Source organism: Polistes fuscatus, unplaced genomic scaffold (genome assembly GCF_010416935.1).
Source record: "Polistes fuscatus isolate 324 unplaced genomic scaffold, CU_Pfus_HIC Scaffold4, whole genome shotgun sequence".
In the NCBI taxonomy this organism is placed as follows: domain Eukaryota; kingdom Metazoa; phylum Arthropoda; class Insecta; order Hymenoptera; family Vespidae; genus Polistes; species Polistes fuscatus.
Window position 1 is genome coordinate 10,324,156 of NW_025113118.1, and position 24,896 is coordinate 10,349,051.

The 24,896-nt window shown below is 28.4% G+C and overlaps 1 protein-coding gene across 2 annotated transcripts in view; it reads left to right on the forward strand.

Annotated features, from left to right (window-relative positions):
- Positions 1-1,117: 1,117 nt before the first annotated feature.
- LOC122521053 (R3H domain-containing protein 1-like) overlaps positions 1,118-24,896 on the forward strand; it is a 54,378-nt gene continuing 30,599 nt past the window's right edge. The window contains exon 1 of one of the 2 annotated variants that reach the window (XM_043641462.1): positions 1,118-1,445. The gene's annotated coding sequence lies outside the window, so the exon portion shown is untranslated. The remainder of the gene's footprint in view (positions 1,446-24,896) is intronic. The other variant, XM_043641474.1, reaches the window with a different exon arrangement.

A 24,896-nucleotide genomic window follows, 5' to 3' on the forward strand; every position in this document is an offset into this window, starting at 1 on the left:
ACGTATATATATATATATATATATATATATATATATATATATATATATTTCTTTTTCTTTTTTAAGTTTCCACGAGCGTGGCTAATGTCTCATTTTTTTTCCAATAGATTTTGAAATTGTTTGAAGATAGAGCGATTAAAAGTGCTTTTACGGTCGATAACGAGCGAAATGTGCGTAAGCTATATATCGATAAAGAGAATGACTTGTACATTAAGTATACATACATGCATACATACGTATATACGCATACAACATACATACATACATACATACATACATATATATATAATATATATATATATATGAAAATTGTAACTATTGAGTCGTTAAGAAAAAAATGAAGCATTATTAAATGCAGGGCCTATGGAAAGCCTTTGAAAATATTTTACCACAAAAGTATAATTAGTATAGTTTTATATATATGTATATATAATATATATACAATATATATATATATATTTTTATATATGTATATTTATTTCTATATATATATATATATATATTTAAATTATAATATTATTTATTGATTCTTTCACGTGTAATAAGCTAATTGCATCGAGTCTGATTGTAAGCGAATATATATTTGTGAAATAGTTAGGAATCGGTCGCTCTATCCTTCGCCATTTTAATTCGTGATTATCATTGTATTTTATGTTTTTAACGATAGATTGAACGATAAATAGTATTTCATGTCGTTTTATGTTAATCAAGACGAATTGTATTTTATTGTATTTTATTTTATTTTATTTTATTTTATTTTATTTCGTTTATATGAATGTACATACATACGTTGGTAAGGGGCATTGCCACTTCATAAGGTAATTAAGTATTTATATATATATTATATATATTATATATATTATATATATATATAATATATAGCCATTATTAAATATAATTATTATATTTGTACGATATATCTTAAGACAACCACCCCTAATGAAAACATTCATAACAAGTGTGTGATAATATTTGTAAAACTTGATACCCAATAAATAATCTTATGTTCTTTATAAAAAAAAGAAAAAGAAAGAAAGAAAGAGAGAGGGGGAGAGAGAGAGAGAGATGAAAAAACAAACAGGAAAATAACAAACCTAACACTTCCGCAATATTAATTTGTTAAAGATAATAAATAGTAGTGGAAATCGCGCGTAAAACTATCATCGAAGATGAATTGATAACAAATTGTGAAAAAATTTGAATTTTCCCGCAATTTTGAGAAGAGCGCTAAAGGTGGCGCCATCGTCAGCCGATCTTGTCTTCATCGCCATCTGATATCTGAGTTATCAATCGAGCGCATTTAACAATAGATAGAGCCACGAGTAGGTAGTGTGTTTAAAAAGGAAAAAACAAAAAATCGCAAAGGACAACAATATACATGGCCGGGAGTGCGGTGAAAATCGGTGAAATGGTGGAGTTGTGGTGTGGGTATATTTAGAAATCGGGTGAGTACTTTTCTAACGATAGAAAAATCATTTCATACTTATGACAATTAATTTACATTTTTAACGCGGGGTTATACGCCATCGTTATTGCTGTATTGAATCGAGCAAGCGATTGTTTTTTTTTTTCTATCTTACGTTCCTTCGATTATATACCACACAATTAAAGAACGAAATGAAATAAAGGAAGAAAGAAAGAAAGAGAGGATGTATAGATTAGGAAAGAGAGAAAGAAATGCTTTACGGAGTCCACTAGGTGTCTCTCTTACAAATTTTATGTAAATCTTGTTTGACGAAGAATTCGAATGTGCGCGAGTATGTTGATACATTCGAACGATGCCTTGGGTATCATTATGGCGATCAAAATATTCCATATATACATATATGTTTTATATTCAACTCGCATTTCTTTGTTTCCATCGTCGAACAAATTGTAACGATCGATCATAACCTAGAAGAACACGGCGCGTGACTTCACGAATTATTTCGCGTATAACACGCGTTGATCGTGCGTGACAGATACATAATAAATATGTCATACATACATACATACACATATACTTATGTAAATAAATTTATATATATTTATATATATATATATATACACATACGTACATATATATATATATTAATGTCTTATATACATATTACATTCAATGTATTTTTATTAAAGAACGCATATATACAAGTACACACATACACATGTATGTATATATAAAAAAATATACGGTCAACGTGCTTTCTTTCTCTCTCTCTCGAGCATCCAGTTAGTAGATTTCATTTTATCCTCTAAAATCTACGTCCGATGGCCACACGTTCAACTTTTAATTCGTCTCTATTCTCGACTAAAGAGAAAACGAGCAATGGACGCTCGTAATATTTATAGGTGCCCGTATTTTCGATGCTTTCGTGCTTCGTTACGTGCCGCGGATTTACATCTTATTTCCGCTTGGATTACGTTGAATACCTATTTGCGCTCGTTCTTCTTTTGTCTCTTTTGGTTTTATTTTTTAATTATTTTTTTTATTTTTTAAATTTCTTTTTTCCATTTCATTTTTATTTCCGCCAGAGCGTGAGAGAAATTCAAAGAAATTTATTTAAATATTATAGGAATATATATATATATGTTCTCCTCTGCAAAAACCTTTCATACGATAAGCATAAACGTTTGACATTTTCGATAGGAAATAAGTTCGATAAATTGTTTGTTAAATTCTTTGTCTTTTTGTTCATTTTTTTCTACTTTTGCTATGTATTTTATATTATCCAAATGATTGTGGTATACACATTTTAGAATAGGTACCGGATAATTGAGACATTTGGATTAATCAATGAATTAAATAACGCATAATATTATTTCATGATTTATTTTATGATATAAATAATTTCGATGTAAATTAAATGACGTAGTTTAATTTCCTTTAACTTATTGATTTATTCAACTGTCGTAATTACCGATACAATTAAAATACAGAAGAACATAGAGAGAAAGAGAGAGATAGAAATAAATAAGAGGATAGATAGGAACATTCATTTATTTATCATTTTTCGTATTTTCATTACCTTGAAGGTAAGATGTTGAAATTGATCGACCGGTTGAAAATCGTCTAATTTTAGCTAAAACATTGTAGGAAGGAGTTGCGTGTAGCTTATCGAAGATTTTATCCGATCAAAGATTTGACGGAACCATTTTGGAATTGGTATTGTCCGCCATTGAATCGATAAATTTCCGAAATTAGGATCGTCACGAATGACTTTGAGTATAAACCGTATACGAATAAGATTATTTTGTTATCTCGTTGGTTTCTCCTTTTTTTATTAGAAAGAAAAAAAAACAATTTTTTTTTTCATTCATCGATCGTACAAATACGTTTCTTCTCCTCGTTTATATCATCGCGGAGACACACTATCTAGATTTACTTCCATTTATTATTAGACGAAAGAAAACAGCTGCCTAAGCTTACTTCAAGCTTGTCCTTGCGGATCATAATTACTTGCTTAACTTATACAACTTAAACTATCAACTTATTATCTTTAAACGATTAGTTTATGTTAGATATTGCAAATACACTAACACGCTTCTTTTATTATTTTTCTTTTTGAAATAATATTTAACAATATTAAACATTAAATTAAACAATAATATCGTTCAATTTAATATTGATAATTCATTTCATACGATGAATCTTCATAAATAAATAAAACAATAGGTATTAGAACAAATCTATATAATCGTTGAGCTTTATTATTATTATTATTATTATAATTATTATTATTATTATTACAAAAAACATATAAAATCATCATAGATCCGAATAAAATTCAATTAAAAAATCATATATTGCAAAAATATATTTGTAAACGCGTGCGCAGGCTTTTATTTTTTTGTGTTTTTTTCTTTTTTTTTTTAATTTTTCTTAAATCTCCAATAGAAATCCAAGAATCGAAAGAGAAAGAAGAAATATCTACTAGGGAAAGTAGTTTGATTGTCTTCTCGATCGATACGAGTTTTTGAAGGAACGCATACCCAACCCCTCCTCCTCCTCCTACTCCTCTCCCACCCTTCTGTTTCCATCTCTTTCTTATTCACTTTGTCATCCGACTTTTTAGATGTTCTACCCTCAAGCCCGAATTTCCACGACGGCTTTTACCATCCTCTTTTCCTCTTCCCTCTCTCTCTCTCTCTCTTTCTCTTTCTTTCTTTACCTATCCCTCGTCCTACTTCCCTCCTCTCCGCCATGATTCAGCCTCTATTGATTGCTCTACCGCACTACTGCCCTACTTTTATGGTTCAGCCTCCTCCTCACCACCTCCCCCTTTTCAACCCCTATTCCTCTCTCTCTCCCTCTCTCTCTCTCTCTTTAGCTATACTACTTCCCTCTCTACTTCCATCTACCACCCCTTTTTCTTCTTCAGGAACATAGACGCGCAGGAGTCGTAGAGAGGATAAACTCTCTCTTTTTTCTTTCTCTCTCCCTCTCTCTCTCTCTCTTTTTCTTTTTCTTGTTCTTAATATAACAAAGAGAGAGAGAGAGAAAATGTGTGTGTGTGTGTATGTGTGTGTGATACTCTCCTTCAGGTATCATCTCGCAGAAATGCAAAGCCGAGTGTTAGTAACTCGGTTATCGTCACAGGAGTATTCCCCTTGATTCTTCAAATTTCCCTAGCTTCAATTTCCTAGGGACTATTTATCTTAGCTTACCCTAGTCACATTTACATAGCGGTCGTTTGAAAATCATTTGCTTTGGAATCATCAACTTTTTATACGATACGGATCTTTAATAATATTCGTATTTTTATCAATTGCAATTTATTCTCTTTTTCTTTTTTTTTTTAATGTAAAATTATATTAACATTGTTAATATTATATATTTATATATATATATATTATCGTATGATTTATATTTTGCAAATTTTATATCATTTAGAGGAGAGTGTTTGAAACTTTTCCATTTGGTTAATCCTCTCTTTTATCCGATCAAATATTTTCGCGACCCTGAATACAGATTATGTACTATCTTTTCTTTAACTATATTATAAACTCACAAACCTACTATATATGTAATGTTGTCAAAACTAGTTTGGAATTAATTTTCGATCGAGATGCGCGTACCAGGAATTTGTTGTTAAGTTTAGCAGAAAGTTTTTGCGAAACTCAAATGTATTTTAGTTGCCAAAATCATACTTTTAGAATTCAATACGTTCATTTAAAGGAATTTTTACAAGCTTGCGAATGAATGAAACGAATAAATGAAATAAGAGATTTTTTTTTAATTTTTATTAGCTGAATCAATGTTTGCCTATAGATTTTGTTCGTGAATTTAAATAAAAATAGGAATGGAAAGAACGAAGATTAGAATAAGTTTCCTGAACGATAATTAGCAACGCGTTGTTGTCAGTCACTTAAATCATTTTTGTCGTAGCTTAAGAACAAAATATTGTCTGCCGAGAGCTCGACACACGCGTTTACGCTTCTTTCGTTCTTTTTATTTTTCTTTTTTCTTTTTCTCCTTTTTTTTTTTTAATTTTACGTCGTCGTTAAATCTCGCGAAAAGAAAATATATACCCGGGATGTGCCCATTATTTCATAAACTTGTTTCTATTTTGCGCGTTTATTTTGTATTTCATTTTCTTCTTTATTGTTTTTATTTTATCGTATTCCTTTTTTTTTTTTCATCTCTATGACAAAATCTATCGAATTTTTCGAGAGTATCGATATATTGATTAGTTTGCAGGATGATCGAATTTTGCGGTGAAACGAAAGGGAACTCGAATGTGTTATTTCTCCTAAAGAGAGAAAGAGAGAGAGAGAGAGAGAGAGAGAGAACACGAGAGTGAAAATGAGAGAATACACACAGGGAGAAATGCAAACGTGATCGTAAATCGCACGACACCCTCCTAACTACAACCATAAATCGCTAGTAACATTATGCTGTCGCTTGGTTCGTGTCTATTACTATGTAACTATAGAACTAGAGAAATAGAGAGAGAGAGAGAGAGAGAGTGAGTGAGTGAGTATGTCAATGTATGTTTAAGAAAGAAAACGTGTATTGTACCTTCGCCTAACTTCTTACATGGTTTGTATGTTTGTGTATGTTTCGTTCTTGCCTCTGGTTTCTTACATTATGTGTATATGTGTAAGTGTGTCGTTCCTGCGTCTGGTTTCTTACATTATGACTGTATGTATGATGTATCTATGTATTTATGCATATATGTATTTATTTATATATGCATGTATGAATTTAGGTATATAGGTATACGTATTTTATATGTGTGCATGTGTGGTTGGCTTGAGTTGCGTGCACAGGATCAAGGCTATAGTATGCAGGTGTGTTATTTTTGAATAGCACCCTGCTATAGTACTTTCACTGGAGCAAGGATTTTTTTCCCTTTTAACGTCGTAACTTGCATGCCGTTTTGTGATATTTATACGATTTTCCGTTCCACCTATGCTATAGTATTGTATTATTATATATTGTAAGTATGTAATGCGTATATTTTGTGTAAGAAGAAACAAATATATATATAGGTATATATATATTTTTTGTCTCTTCTACTTTATTTATTTTTATTTATTTTTAACGTCGATGATGATATATTTGTATTGCTAGAGTTATTGGTATATATATTTGCATCGTTTCCCTTTATTCTAACGATTAGTATCATATATTCTGGAACTAGTTGGTTTTAAATTACTTCAGTGATTTCTCAGTGAGAAGTTCGATGTTCGTGCCAAGTTCGGCCTTTCACGGGCATCAATTCTACCTTGGCCTTATCCTATCTACTAATTCGCAGGATCACGATTATTTTTTATTCTATATATATATGTTTTTTTTTTTTTCAATCTTTTTTTTATTTTAGATATGAATCATGTCATGCCTTTGCACTAGTAACGAGCATTGTTGGAATGTGTTCGATAAACATGCTACCTGTTAACTTTTCAAAGCAAAAAAGAAAGAAAGAGAGAGAGAGAGAGAAAAATAAATTATTTACCAAATTATTTTCGATTACTTCTTCGTTATAATTAGCACCGAACGAATAGAAAAACTTTTGTCGTTTCTATTTTTAAATATTTACGAAAGAAACAAAAAAACATGATACGTTGAACCGTTTATTATGAAAGTGTTGTTTTTCCATATTTTTTTTTTTTTTAACAAAAATTCACAAAAATACGCGTATTTTCCAATTATTATTAATAAAATATCAGAATTATGTATTATTTTTTTCTTTAAAAAAATATATTTACGTCAATTTTATAAGAAACGGTTCATATATACATCGTTTTATTTAATCGTCAAACGTGTGCTCTACTTGTTTTAATACTCGACGTTTATACTTTTAACGTTAATGAGATTTTCTCGTCCGTGACATGATGGGAAACATTATACTTAAGGTTTTAAGGACACACGGTATATAATTATCACTGCGGCGAGTGGTGTGAATCAGCAGCTAGTCAGACGAAGCTGCACTCGAGTAGTGCAAGTGATGAGACTGCGTTACAGTCAGCCACACGTTGACCCTACTTCAGTAGTAACGAGTTAGCTTGGTCAGACAGTATGTTATCCCGTGCATAGCAATGTCGTAGAAACTGAGGGATTACATTAAACATCCTTACGAGTATTAACATAATTTCTTATTTCATATTCATTTTATTTCCTTCCTTTTATATTTTCTCATGACAGATGCTAATTCTTTAATGTACAAACTTTTATAGGATTATTTAGTAAAATATTTTACATTTTTTTCTTCCCATCCCCCTCTTTCCCCCCCTCCCTCCCCCAAGTTAAACTCTTTTCGTAAGTTACAAAATTATATATACTCGTGTATACTTGTTTTAAAAATTTGAATTTTTAATTTTGTCCTAGTTATATTATAATTGTTTCTTTAAGAAAGATTAATGTTTGCTTATTATTAACGTAACTTACGTATAATATCATTTTGTTTTAAAAATTTGGAAATTAATTATATTTCTTTTAATTTGTATTTTGTTTATAGAATATATTGTTTATGTAGTATTTGAAATCATTATTATTGTAATAATCTATCGTTGAATCCATACATTTGTGATTACTTTTCGTCATTTTTAATCGTGTAAAAATGATTTTATCAGTATCAAGAAAATATAATGATATCGTTAGAGAAAGTTTGAAAAATGAAATTGATTTTGCTTGAGACATTGTTAACACAGTTATTACCATAATTCCCGGTGAAATTCATGATTCATCCCTTAATAATACGAACAGTGTTTCCGAGAGCTCTCTCTTTCTTTCTCTCTCTCTCTCTACTTCTCTTTCTCACATCAGATCTATCAGAAATTTCAAAGTCATACCACAGTGAACGTTTAATACCACATTGCTTGTACGAGGCCAAGGCCTACGGAAATTTCGCCGCTCACGCTCTCGCGATGTTCTTATTGCTGAACGGGGTGAGGTTGTTCTTAAAAAAAAAAAAATACAATTAAAAAAAAACATTATGAAAGAAAAGAAAATTCAATTCTCAAACTAAATTGTCTTTGATCGTATTGTTCGAGAAAATATAATAATAAGAACGATAACGTTGTTCTCGGTACAAAATTAAAAAATAATTCTGATTATAATCAGATAAAAACGTAAAAAAGAATACACAGACAACAAATCCTTTGTATTATATCAACCAAGGAATAATCTGATTATATTTTGTCGACGAAATATATAACAATGAGATTATTTATTTTATTTAAGATTAACTTGAATATAAGAGAAAGTATGTTATATAAAAAATATAAAATACAAAAATTGGATATAAATGGATCGTTTTAAAATAAAAAAGAAAAGAAAAGTAAAGTACACAATAATAATAAAAATAAAAATAAAACAAAATGTTAGTAATATATCGTTTGGAAACATTTCAACGAAATTTGAAAGATAAAATTATTCGCCTGTCTCAAAAATTTCATTCCATGACCAAATTCAAAGGGATTTAAAGGATATAGAAAAGAACAACGAGAAAAAAAAATATATATATATATATATTTAAAATAGAGATTAGGAAGCTTTTTTTATATAACAATAAAATTGATATATAAAATTATGAAATTGACAAATGCATATAGAAATGCGTAAAGAATGAAATAATAAAAAACCCAAAAAATTAGAAAAAAAAAAAGAGGAGGAGTATTATGTGATTACGAAGGAGATATATGAAATAAAGATAGAAATCTTTTTTTTTTTTTATATATAACACTAAAATTGATATATAAAATTATGAAATTGACAAATGCATATAGAAATGCGTAAAGAATGAAATAAAAAAGAAAATAAAGAAGTAGTATGATGTGATCACGAAGGTGACCGTGATCTGGTAGTTCTCGGATTACCGATGATCATCCAGGTAGCTTTGCGATGTATGGCCTTTATCCACGAAGGTCATCATCGGCGTCGAGAAAGAGAAAACAGAAAAAAGAGAACGAACGAACGAACGAACGTACGATCGTGTTAGTATTGCTCGTACGATCGAGATGAGTCACGCGGGGGATTCGTCGAATCGCGTTTTAATCGATCGTCGTCATCGTCGTGATCGTCATAGTAGTAGTAGTAGTATAACTAGTAGTAGTAGTAGTGTTAGTGACTTAAAACATGAGATTACCAGTAATTTTTTGTTCATATATATATATATCATTGTACTCTTTGAGTGTATCTTCTTTCGACATGCAAGAAATACAATATTAGTAATCTAAGTAGACAAATTTTGTAATAAGAAAAACAGGAAGGAAGATTAGAAAAATAAAAAATAAAAAAGAAGAAAAACGATAAATGGGGTAAAAAATACTTTCAAAATAAAATGAAAATCGTATTCGTTTAATGCAGTAATTACGAGAGTAATCACCACACCATCTACACACAAATTTCTAATTTACATATATAGGGACACGTATAAGCGTGCGCGCCTATACACACACACATACACACACCTATAGACACATATATATAAATCTATGATACGTTTAACACATGTAGGCTGGAACCGAGGCCCTGTTAACCTTCTTCCAAGGGAATTTCCAACGTGTGCGGAGATTCGATCGAAATAGGGAGAAACGGCTCGCTCCTATATATGTGTCTCTTTATCTGTATGTTTCTGTATATGTGTGTGTGTGCATTTCAATGTATTTGTGGGTGCTCGTGAGGCGAAGGTCAAGTTCGTGAACTACGGTCGGCCCATCCTCGTGATTCACTCCAACTGCATATTTTCCCTTTTGTGTTTCCTTCTTTTTCTTTTTCGTTTTTGTTTTTTATTCTTCTTTCTACCTACCCTTCCCTTCCCTTCTCTTCCCCTCTAAATTCTTCTTCTCTCTCCCTCTACTTCGTACGTTTTTTTTTCTATACTCTTTTGAATCTCTCAGAAATCGGTCACGGATGATACTTTCGAGACGGGTCAATTTTTTTGTCTCTTTTACATTTCGTTCGAATGTTCCAAAAATTAAACAAAATAATTATTGTTCGTTTTTATTATGTTACGTTTTTTCTTTGTTGTTGTTGTCGTAGTTTTGTTTATTAATTACTATTAATAGCTTTTTATATAATTCGCACGTATATCTCTATTCTTTTCCACTGATTAGGTGTTTTATTTATTCTTTTTTTTATATTTTTTTATTTTTACAGTAGGTCAGTGAAGATAAATTAATCTTTACTCGAAATTGTATTTATTTTAATTTAATAATTTCTATGATTGCTTTTAGAAGGATTATAATGTATCCATCTCTATTTCTCTCTCACTTATTGAATATTTTAATATGATTGTAAATTCGCGTAAAATGTGTCAGGAACAATAAAAATTAATCTTCATTCGAATTGTATTTATTTTATTTACTAATTTCTCTCTATGATTGCTTTTGAAGATTAATTTGTATACTCTCTCTCTCTCTCTCTCTTTCTTTCTCTTTTATTTATCATTAGTTTTAATTTTATTTATGCAGTTCGTTAGTAAAGAAAATACATTCAGAGATTTGAATCATATTTATTTTCTTTATTGATTTCTTTCTCTATGATTGTTTTTTTTCGGATTAATTTATACATAAATTTGTTTCCTTCTCTCTTTCTCTTTCTTTCTTTCTTTCTTTCTTTCATTTTCGTTTATATATTATTCTCGTATTTATTCATGTTTGTAATAACTTTCTTTCGATAGATTTTAATTATCCAGTCTATTTCTTTTAGTTCGTTTCTTTTTTTTTTCTTTGCGCCGATGAATTTATCGTCGGGTAATTTTTAAAATGATGAAATTTTAATTTCATGAAAATTTTCTTTATTTGAAATCATTCGTTAGCATCAAACGAAGAATGATGAGTCTAACACGACCCGTTTTTAAGTACTTCCTCGACCTTGACATTTGGTACTTAAAAACATAACTGTAGGATAAGTTTTTAGTTGAACTCGTTCGTCTTTCTGAAAATGAACTCTTCAACGTCAGAGGGTGAAACGTTTTTTAACAAAAATTATCACATTTAAAGAAGTCTCTATTATTTTCACTAATGAAAAAGTAAAAGCCTTTTCTTTTTTTTTTCTCATACGAAGTAGATCATAGATTTTTCAATAATTTTCATAATTATAAAAAAAAACTTAATAATTATGATCTAAGTAAATAGTATAGATTAGTAATTCAAATTTTAGAATAATATCTAAATAACAAAAAAATTACAATTAACAATAGTGTTTCAATAATTACGATTTAAATAATAATATAAATTTTATAAATCTAAATTTTAGAATATTATCTAAATAACAAAAAATTAATTAACTTATTAATAATGTTTCAATAATTATGATCTAAGTAATAGTATAGATTAGTAATCTAAATTTTAGAATAATATCTAATTAACAAAAAAAATACAATTAACAATAGTATTTCAATAATTACGATTTAAGTAATTGTATAAATTTTATAAATCTAAATTTTAGAATATTATCTAAATAACAAAAAATTAATTAACTTATTAATAATGTTCCAATAATTGTGATCTAAGTAATCTTGTTAATTCGAAATCCAAATTTTAGAATAATATCTAAATAACAAAAAATCACAATTAACACAATAGTGTTTCAATAATTACGATTTAAATAATAATATAAATTTTATAAATATAAATTTTAGAATATTATCTAAATAACAAAAAATTAATTAACATATTAATAATGTTCCAATAATTGTGATCTAAGTAATCTTGTTAATTCGAAATCCAAATTTTAGAATAATATCTAAATAACAAAAAAATTACAATTAACAATAGTGTTTCAATAATTCCGATTTAAATAATAATATAAATTTTATAAATCTAAATTTTAGAATATTATCTAAATAACAAAAAAATTACAATTAACACAGTAGTGTTTCAATAATTACGATTTAAATAATAATTTAAATTTAAAATCCACATATATTAACGTAATACCATTATTACTTTATATTGATATTATTGTAATAATAAATTAGATAAAAATAATATATCTACAATTAATATATGAATAACTTTCTAACAATTATGTAGAATAATCGTGGTAGAGTAAGTTTCGAATGAATCATTTTGATTAGTGGTACTAAACGTTAAGGTTAGACGAAGAGGGAAGATATAAGTAAGAGTTTCTCGAGAAACTCTAACTATTTCTCATCTCACTTCTCAGATCTAACGAGCTGCTGTTGGCTTCGTCTTCGACTAACGTAAGCCTTTCCTCAAAGTAATCGACCCGATCTTTCTAGAACGATTCTACGAAATTTATTTTCAAGCTTTAATGCTTCCCTTTTCTAACTACTCTTGTTTCTCTTTCTCTCTCTCTCTCTCTCTTTCTCTCTCTTTTCAAATATTGTCTATTGTACGATAAAAATAAAAAAATTAAAACAAAATAAAAAATACACGTATAGGAAACACACACACACACACACACACACATTAGTAGAAGAGATGGTAATGACAAATTTAAAGATAAAAATAAAAACCAACTAACGAACAAACAAAAATAGATACAAATCGTTGAAATATATTTTTTTGTTTGGTCTATGTTTTTATTATATTCATACATTTGATAATGAGACAAATTAATTATCGATACCACGAAAACGTAAATTATTCTGATAACGCAGGAAGAAACTTGTACGTATCGTTTATTAATTATCGAAGTATAGATTGTTAATGTTTTTTTCGAACATTCTGATCGTTTTTATTTTTCTTTTTCTTTTTTTCATCTCATTTTTTTTAGTTCTTTTTTTATTTATTTATTTATTTCTTTTATTTTATTTACTTTTTTTCTCTTATTGGTTTAAGCTTCGCAAATGTAACATTTACATTTCAACGACGTGTTTTCCGTTAAGTTTTATTGATAATTAATTACGATAATCAATAATGTAAATAAAATGGTATGGGGATTAATTTTTATTGATAATATTTTGTTGGATGAAAATATAAATGTAGCAGGAAGATGGAAAGTTTTGTCGTTAAATGAAAATTCACGGTAAGGGGGTTCTTTTATTTTGTATCTCTTCGACGCAATTAACGTGTCCACGATATTTCATAATTAATTTTAACCGATGAAAATCGAAATCCGAATTAACGCAAATAAATAGAATGTTATAGATAAAAAGGGATAAAAAAAGAAAAAGAAAAAGAAAAAAATAGATGTCTATTGCAAACGAAATAATATAATCGTCTTTTGTATCTCACAAATTAATTTTTAATTTTGATCAATTTAATAATTAAATAGAATACAAAGGGTATCCCAGGAATTACTTTACCGATTAAAGAAAAATATAGTTTCATTTATAATATATAGTATATAATATATAATTAATTATAATATTAAATATAACAAAATATAATTTAACTCTCTATATAAATAAAAAAATATATGAATTCATGTCATTTCGAGATATGAATGTTGAATTATAGTTTAATGGTTAAAAAAGAAAATGGTTGGCTTACGTTTACTTTGGGCAAAAAATTGCCGAAATTTTTCAATTAGGTAATGCGACTTTTGGCCACACCCAGCATTACGATGAAATAAAAAGAAAAAGAAAAAGAAAAAAGAAAAGAAAGAAAAAGATTAAACGGAAATTAAGTGGTAATATCGTCTCGACCTCGATGTTAAAGGTTTTTTATTTCTTTTTTTTGTTTTATCATCACTGAGGAAAAATAAATCGATTCGTAAGTTTTTCGTAATCTTCTTTAAGAGGTAAACATCATTCACTTGACGAATACGTATACAAAAATATATTCGCAACCTTAAAACGTGAGTCATGCCAAATGACGAGGTATAGTTTAAGAACTCTAAGAACCACCTGAAGGAACCTGACATTTCCTCTATTTCATGAAGGAAATGTTAAGAACTTCGAAAGTTCGAGAGAAACTCCTAACGAGCACGAAATTATCTTTTTGTTGACAAGGAGAGAATATATATTTGTTAATTATTATATTTAAGTACTATATCATATATAAACGTATACAGTAAATACGATTTAAGTGTGTGTGCGTGTGTGTGTGTATACATACATATTTATATTTTTAATCAGAAAATATTAAATCACACATACGTTATTATTATTAACATTATATTATAACATATAAAATTGTTTTATTTATTATCTACAAATTATTTCTTTCTAATGGATTGTTAATTTAATTCAATATTTACATTGACAATTGTTATATTAAATATTATTTTATTAATATCTATAAATTTTCTTATTTATTATTTAATTAATTGATTTGCATCAGATTGTTTATTTAATCTGAATTTATATGTAGTTTCTTTTCTCTTTTTTTTTGTTAAAATCTATTTTACAACAATCTTAATTATAAACCGTGTTGTATTGTTCTTTTTTCTTTTATTATATATATAGAATATTTTTTTATTTATTATTTTATTAATTACCAAATTATTCAACCAATTACGATCTTAATAGGTACACGTTTGTACGTTATTACACTTGGTGGTAGGTTTATTGTTAAAACATTTATGACATTTAAAAGGTTAATTGAGTTTGTTGTCTTATACTTGCAAAGAAGAAAGTCTTTGTTAAATATCGATCATTTTGGTGGGAGTAGGGGGAGGTGGGGGTTGGGGGTGGTGTGGGGAATAACGTTGGTTATGCCCGATGACCTGACATTTCTTCTATCTTTCTCTTTCGGTCTTTGTTTTTTCTTTTTTTTCTTTTTGTTATTATTATTATTATTATTATTATTATTATTATTATTATTATTATTCTCTGTTCTTTCTTTTGTCTTTTTATTCGTTTTTATTATTACGTAGAACTATAAATTATTAATAGAGAACGATAAAACTCGGTTCTCGTGTGACTTTCTCAACTTGAACATTTTAACATACCGAGATCTAACGATAATCAAAATTTGCATGAGAAGCCTCAGACGAATGAGAACATTTGTCATTCATAGATCAGATATTGTAATGCTCAATCGTTCCGCTAACGATATCATTTTTCATTACCTCGAACTCGATCGATTACGTTAATTTAATAGCACATTGCCAGTTTTGACTTCGTTAAAACAAAATTTCGAAGAATTTTTATTCACGTGAAAATAAAGTTTCAATATATTTCATCGGTTAGCCAATAAAATAGTCAGAGTTTTGTTATATTTTCTTTTGTTCGTTCGTTTCTAGAGAAATCAAGTAATAGACGTCTAAATGAATATTAATATAACTGTGGTAGTATAATATATATATTGTATGATAAAATTAGTTATGAAAGTTTCAGTATTTCATATATATAATAAAATAATAATTAGTTAATTAATATAATAATATAGTAGTGTAAAGAATTCGGTTGGAATATAATAACGTTGGAATTTGTAATGCGTTATGTTTCAGTAGGACAATAATAGAAATATTTAATTAAAAACAATTAGTATATGTAACATTCGTACAATATTGTTTTAACCGATACGTTAAATTACAATTTATATATATATATATATATATATATATAAAACGATACTAATCTAACTTCTTTATATTTGAAGAAGTTAGATTATTATATATTATTATATATATTAATATATTATCTATATATTATTATATATATATTTAAAATAATAAAAAATATATTTATTGTTGAGAGAAAGAGAGAGAGATTTCATAAATATGATAAAAATTCGGATATTATTTATTAACAAATAATTCTTTTTTTCTTTAGGATTCTTTCGTTTTATAATTGATGAAAATGAAATAAGATAAGAAAGAACAAACTAGGATAACTCTTGGTTATTCACCTCTAGGTCATATACTTTTTCATTCACGTGTGTTTCAAACTTCTTTCTTCTTATTCAATGTATCTCTTTTCCTCCCTCCCTCTCTCTCTCTCTCTCTCTCTCTCTTTTTCTCTTTCTGTTTCTTTTTATCTTTATCAGGAAGAAAACGTTAAGACTATCTTACACGATCTTATTAAATTTTCACACCGCAAACGGTATATGTCTTCACGACGATTATCAAGAAAATTGTACATTGCCTTTGTTCTTAATATTCAATTCTTATTCGTTTATTCTCTTTTACATGAGATCTTATAGTTAAAGGTATCTATCGGTCTGTATCTCCATTTTTCTCTTTGCTTTTTGTTTTTTAGTCAATTTTCTTTATAAATTCATATATTATAACCAATTCTCGAGAAAGAAATATAATTGACAACGAGAAAAAAGGATAAAAAGAAAACAAAATAGAAAATAATTACAAATATTTAAAAAAAATATACAAATATTTAAAAAAATTACAGATTATTTATTATTATTATTTTATACTCCGTCCGAAATATTTCATAATGAGTATCTCGTTTTAAGGATTTCAAATATTATTAATTTGCTTTTGTTTTTCTTGTTAATTTGAATAAACAGTAACATTAGACTCATCATAATAGTTTTTTTTTGTTCATATTTTTGACGATTTAATATATAGTATTGTAATTTTATTGATTTAATTAATATTGATATTTAATTTTTTGTTTTGATGTATTTAAAATACATCGTTTTAATGAAGAAATAAAAAATTATACAAAATTCGTAATGAAATTTTGACGATAATAATATGACGAATTATTTTGTTATATATAACTTTGTTATAGTATTTAAAAAATCATTTAAATATAATATAATATATAATTATATATAATATATGTATTCAGTTGTGAAAGGTGCTTTAAGGGTTCGATTCATTCACATGAGGGAAACGATGCTACTGGCAATTTTCTTTCACGTGCAAGCTCCTAGTTCCGGTCAATGTGAAATGCTATATAATGTTTGAATAATGTAAGAAAACGTTCGAACGAGAGTGGTTTATACGTATTACAAATATACGTATGTATACGTATACACATACGCAAATAACACATACACAGAACACAGATATATATCTATCAAAATGTATGTTAGATTCTGGTGTAACTATAAGTACGATGGCACGAAGAACTTTTCTTCTTAGTATTACGAATCCTCATAAGAGGTATGTGTACGTTGTTTTTATTAACTTAAGAAAAATATAGTGTTAAATGATAAAAGAAAAAGAAAAAATCAGAAATATTTTCATACACTCTTTTTAAATTAATATTATCATTAACAAATCGAAGATCGAATTATTTTCATAAAGAAAAACATACGTGATATATAAACTGCTGGTAACGAATTAATCAGGTAGGATAGATTCAATCACGATCACGATCATTGACTAATTATAATTAAATGATTGCTTAAAATAATTCAAAAACGTTACTCGTTTGAACTTTGAACTTTTCGAATGAAAGTTTTTATCTTCATTCACTTTACCGTGATTGCAAATAGTAAGATAATAGTATTAATAGAATATAATAATTGTAATAAAAAAATTAGAAATAATATCTTCGAATATGTGTGTGTAACACGTCAGTTTATTTATCTTTATATTAAAAAAAAAAAAAAATAACTCTCTGTACACAGACAGATAATATGTTCAATACGAGTTGATTAATTTTTCTTCTTTTTTTTAATTTTTTTTACATTTTACACACTGTGCGGTACATTCGATGAAACATATAGAAATATATATTTTGTTATTTTTAAATTAATCATCCTGGAAAATAATGTTTGTTCGGAACACGGTTATGGTCAATAAAAAAAAAAAAAAAAAAAGAAAAAAAGAAAGGAAAATAATAATAATAATCCAACGTACGCGCAGAGAGATATTATTTTTTCCATACGAGTCGTAAAAATATTTTACAAACTCTCGTGAAAAATATTTTTGAAATGGTAATTAAATACGTTTTACTCTGATATTTTATTTTTTCCCCATTCTCTCTTGAATCTCTCTCTCCCTCTCGTTTTTTCTTCTTCTTCTTCTTCTTCTTCTTCTATTTAAAATACATTTTTTCGTTCTATTCCTAAAACGATTCCTATAAACAATATTTTTCATTCGTTCGTTTGTTCGTTCGTTCGTTCGAAATTTGATTTTTTTTTTTTTTTAAGGGTAGGATTAGGAACTTGGTACAAGAGTATCGGTGTGTTATTTTTGGTTCAAAAGCCTACAGAGATATAACTAGTCAACCGAAGATTCTGTTCTTTCTGTCTGTCCGTCTATCCGTCCATCCGTCTGTCTTTCTTTCTTTCTATTTCTTCTATCTCTGTTTCTATTTCGTTCTTTCATTGACGTTGGCGTCAGAGTGTTCCTCTTGACGTAGTCCTGGACTGATTCCAAGACTGACCAGGCCTCGTAACTAGGATCGTCAAATTTACTGTTGCTTTTTTTTTTTTTTTTTTGGACTAAATAACGACATAAGGACGTTTTCTTTTTCTATTTCTATTTATTCTTTTTTTTCTTTTTTTTCTGTTTTTTTCTTTTTTCTTACGATATATTTTCATTTCTTCGTACGATTTGCTAACGCTATCGACGTTGAGTTGTTTTTTCTTTTCTTTTTTATTTGTTTCTTTTTCAGATTTTTCTTCGTATCGTAAATAATTCACAAACGATGACAAATCGCCGATTCATCTTCGAATTATTTTAAAACATTTCGTAATTGTTACTCTTTGAAAAAAAAAAAAGAATAAAAAATATATTTCTATTTTTTTTTTTTTTTTTTTTTGTAAGTTAGTTTCTCGGGGGTTAACTAATATCAGTCTTAAGAAAAATATTTTTAAAACCGACAAGGAAGTTTCGATTGAACTATTTTATTTTCGTATTTAATAAATTTCAAAAGATTTATATAAATAATATTTAATTGATAATTAATTTCGAAGATAATAACGATCGAAAACAAATTTTCGTTTGGTTATCACAAAATTAATATTTATTTTCTATGATAATTTTTTTTTTTCACATTACTTTTTCTTCTCCAAAAAGATAAAAAGAGAAGTAAGAAAGAAAGATAGAGAAAGAAATTGAGATATATAGACAGGAAGAGAATACTTTTCACGTTCGATTAGCTAACAATGCGATTCAGCTTTTGCATTCGAGTAAAGAATCGCGTTTTCTTCTACGATTTGTCGATGTAATCGAGTATCGATTGATTTTCACTGTCGAGATCGCAGTAGTTCGGTTTGAAAATTCGTTTTGAAATGTACGACAGAAAAGAGAATGGAAATCAGAGATATGTGCATTTTTCATAATTTTACTTCACCATATATTCTTACTTACGTATATATATATATATATATAATAGAATTTCTTTATTTTTTTTATCTCTTTCCATATAATACATTCGAATTATTTTCATAATTATACGTAAAATATATTTTACATATATTCAATTTCACATTTGCATTGAATTATAAAATAATATATTATAAATTTATTATAACATATATACAATCCAAAATAAAACTAAATAATACTATAAACATATTATAAAATATATGTAATATGAAATAAGATATATTACAGATATATGTATAAAAATAATACTACTCCCTGAAAAAGAAAAAAAGAATTGACTTAATCTTTTTCCCCCGAACAAATAAAAATATACCTTTTATAAACTTACCAAAATAATAATCTCTTCAAAAAAAACAAAAGGAAAAAAGAGAGAGAAAAACTTCATTTTCTATTTAAAAAACTAATTTCGGTAGAGAAAAAATTACGTATGTATCAAACATTAAATTAATTTTTTTCGATGCAATGTATTATTACCAGATGCTAGCTTGTACCGCATTCACATACACATACACACACACATGTACATACGCAAAAGCGTATAGATTTTTTTTCTCATACAGTTAATGGATTTTAATGCAAACCTGTCAAAAGCGAGTTGAGAAAGAACACGAAATGCAAGTGTCAGGAGTGGAAGTGGAAGTAGATACGGACGGTATTGATCCACCGTGGACCAAAACCAACTCTCTCTGTCTCTCCCTCCCACTCTTTCTCTTTCTCTCTTTCTCTTTCTCCCCATAACTCCTTTCAATTTCAACGAAGGCCTCCATTCTTTCCGTTCACCCATCCACAAATTTATTGTTCCGAGCTGCTCGTTGACGACTCACGTGTTGCTTTTACGATAACACACTGTCGCTTTTTCCACGAGCATCATCATCCTCTGGAGAGTAACGATCAAAATATCTAAGGATCTATGGATTTCAACGATCGAATCTTTTTTTTTTCTTGTTAAACGATATGAATGATAAGCACATTTTCATAACATTGTGTTACGATATTTCTTTGATTTATTTTCTTCGTTTATTATTATTATCATTATTAGTATTGTTATTTTTATTTTTATAAATAATATTAGTAGTGGTAGAAGTTATAGTAATTAATTGTAGCAATTATTATTATTATTATTTTTTTTTTTATTATTATTGTAAATAATATTAAGAGTAGTCGTATACTTATTTCAGTTAACGATTAAGAAAGTAAAATTGGTTTATCTAATTGATTTATATCTCTTTTAACAATATACATTTTGTTTTATCTTTAAAACGAATATAATATTAATACAATATTTCATTCGATTTAAGATATTTGATTATTATATATACAAATATATGTATATTATTAAAAATATTTCTATAATATATATATTAATAATTGTTATTAAAAATGATAGATAAATTTAATAACTCGTTATTACAGTTTTTGGAATGTATTTGAAGATATCTTTTTGCTTTAGGAGATAAAAAAAGGGAGTATATAGGGGGTAAGAAGTTTGGAAGGATTTGAAGAATGTGTTCCGTTAACGCGTGGGTGCGAAATTTTCTTCTTATTGGTAATAAAAAGAATAAGATTTATTCGAGTAGGAACTGTTTTTCTTAAGTTTTCGAATTATAACGTAAGACAAATATTTGTATTTCCTCGTAGAATGAATATTTTTTATCGATAATGCCTTTTTTTTTTAACTAAAATATTATTTCATCTAGAAATAAACATAATACTAGCTTAAATCAATATTATTGAGAGAGAGAGAGAAAAAAAAGCATAGGCATTTTCTGGAGTAAAAATGATTAGGGTGAGGGATATTGTGTTTTAAATGCCTCCGGGGGGCACTGGGTGCTGGATGCCTTCGGGGGACACCAAGTTTTGAAAGATCCCGGAAGAAAACTGGGTTTTGAAAGATTCAGAGGGACACTGGGTTTTGAATTCCCCAAGGAATACTGGGTTTTAAATGTCTTCGGGGGATATTCTGTTTTAAATGTTCCCTGAGAACAGTGGGTTTCAAATGCCCTTGGGGGACACTAGGTTTTGAAAGATCTCAAGGACCACTGGGTTTGAGATGCACCTGAGAGACATTGGGTTTCTAATTCTCCAAGTGACACTGGGTTTTAAATGTCTTCAGGAAATAATGTGTTTAGGATTCTTCTTCCTGAAAACATTTGGTTTTGGATGCCCTTGGGGGACACTAGGTTTTGAAAGATCTCAAGGACCACTGGGTTTGAGATGCACCTGAGGGACATTGGGTTTCTAATTCTCCAAGTGATACTGGGTTTTAAATGTCTTCAGAAAATAATGTGTTTAGGATTTTTCTTCCTGAAAACATTGGGTTTTGGATGCTCCTAGGGACACTAGGTTTTGGATATCCCTAGGGAACAGTTTTGGATGCCCCCGAGGGACACAGGGCTTTAAATATCTTCAAGGAATAATGTGTTTGGGATTCTTCTTCCTGAAAACATTGGGTTTTGGATGCCCCTAGGGGACACTAGGTTTTGGATGCACCTGGGGGACATTGGGTTTTTAATTCTCCAGATGACACTGGGTTTTAAATGTCTTCAGGGAATAATGTGTTTAGAATTCTTCCTGAAAACATTGGGTTTTGGATACCCCTGGGGAACACTAGGTTTTGGATACTCCTGGGGAATACTTGGTTTTGGATACCCCTGGGGGACACTTGCTTTTGGATGCTCCTGAGGGACACTGGATGTTAAATGTCTTCGGAGAACATTGTATTTAAGATTCCACCTGAAAACATTGAGTTTTGAATATTCCGGGGGCCACTCATAGTCAGTTTTGAATACCCCTGGGGGACACTTGATTTGAAATATCTTCAAGGAACATTATATTTGAAATTCCCCCTGAGAACATCGGAATTTTTTAATTCCACCTCTGAGAATAATCGTTTCGAGAAAACAAAAGAAAAAAGGGTGGGGGGCGAAAGTGAGATAAAGTTAAAATCGTTGAGAAACGAGATGGATGACGATAGTGGAAACGAAGGGGATATAGGTGTTAAAAAAAAAAAGAAAATAAAAAGGAAATACGATAAATAAAATAAAATGAAAAAAAGAGACTGGGAGAGAGAGAGAGAGAGAGAAAAAATGAAAAGAAGGATGAAAAAAGTGTGGCATCCGGAGATCGATGGACGTAGGTGCTAAATACGTGCCGAGACATATATCCGTCGATGGATACGTGTGGGCAGTGGTCGTCGGACGTCGTCGTGAAAATATTTTCATTATAAATAGCAAACTGCTGCTGCGGAAGCCGTTTTACGGCTTTAAGAGAGAGAGAAAGAGACACCACAACAAGTAACCAGAAGCTTCTCTTTTCCCATCAATAAACCACCTTTTCTATCTCGTACGTTATTCCTTGTACACTTTATACTTTTACAATTTTGATCTTTGAACGATTAAAGAGTTATTCGTTCATTCATTCTCAACTTCGTTTCGTTAAAATTTTCCATGAATATTAATTTCTTTTATTCCATTATGTTATATTACATTTCGAGATCTTTTTTTTTTTTATAAATTTCGAGATGAAATTTTGTCTATAATTATTTTATTTATCTAATATCATCGCGATTTTGACGATTAGCGTTATCATTCTACAATATTTTGAAATTATTCACGTGTATTTGAATTAATTTTAATATTAAATATATTATCTATGTTATATATTGATTTAATGAAATATAATTATTTTCTTTTTTAATATATTTTTGCAATGATTTTTTTTTTTTTTCATTAAAACTTGTCACGAATAGATGATACAATCATAAATTATTGTCGTATTAATAAATATGTCGTTGATAATTTATTGTCAAACGAAACGATTACTTTTTTTTTCTTTTTTATCACAAACTTATGTAATTTCGGGTTAGATTAGTTTATTTTTATTTAAAATATGCAATTTGTTTTTTACATTTTTTTCTTACAGTCACAATAATTTCGTATTAATAAAACGTTAGACAATATAATGTAATTTGTTGACGAAAACAAATGATATGGGAGTTCAATTCATCTGGGATAGAAATAATCGATAGAAAATCTGGTTTTGTTCGTTAAGGAGAACATGAATGCCATAATGTTCGTATTATGGTTGGTTTCCGTTATTATCGAGATAGAACTCCGGAGGTGGCGCGTCGTAAATCGTAATTCAAAGCTTCGCGAAGTCAAAAGAGAAGAAAGAGAGAGAAACGAGGAGAGAATGGTGGTTGGTTTAGTGGAGAAAAGGGGAAGTTAGTAGTAATAGTAGCTTCAGAAAATCAAATTGCTTTGTTTATCTATGCAAATAAGTGTATCATTACGATGACACGAATGTTTAAACGAATTTTACGAAGGGATGAATAAACCTATAATATCATCCCTACTATATTATACTAATTTTCCTTTTAATTTATTCAAATAATAATATAAAGAACAGAAACTGAGACAAGAAAAAGGGGTGGGGTAGGGGTGAGGTAAAAGAAGGATTAACAGATTTGTCAAATCGAATATCTAATTAAGAATACACATTTTCTAAAATTAGTTTCTTTTTTCTTTTTTTTCAAAATCATTATTATTTAATTTTAAGACGTCACGTGATTGTTACTTAATTTTATTTTATTTTTTCTTAATAAATATTTAATAATTAAATACGATAAAAAGATTTGGATTTTCGTTTCACAAATTGATAAATAGAAAAATGATTTTCTCTTATAAAATATAGAAAATTTCAACGAACGATTGTCGATTAGTGTACTTTTTCATTCATTCGAGAGATGTATTCTTTAATTATTTATAATATTTAAGACTCGTTAAATGATTTTAACCAATTATGGTGGTCAACAACGTGTTAAGGGATTATAGAAAAAACATCTGTTGTTGTACAATTGTTATAGGTATAGTTTAATATTACATTCTTATTCCAAATAATCGAATGAAAATGTTGTCGAGGATCTTGGTGATGGTGTTGGTGTTTGCATGTGAAGTACGTTGCTTGGAAAATGTGTCCCACGGGAGAATCTCACCCGGAAAGATCGAATTCTGTTTTACAGATGGAGGAGTCTAAGAAACAGAAAGAAAGAAAAGAAAAAGGAAAAGAAAGAAATAGTTTAGGTTGAAAAGGAACTCAATCTGTCTTCGTCACTTATTCTCTGACCTATTTACCGATAATATGGGTCATGGAGTTCAGCAACCTACGCGGGTTCTCTGGGGTTGGCTTTATAACGGGTGACCGGATAATTCATACTAGTGAACTATGTCATACAATTTTGACGCTTTTTTGTTTCAATTCAAATATTTAATAAAATATATTTCAATAATTTTCACTTAAATGTTTTTCTAAA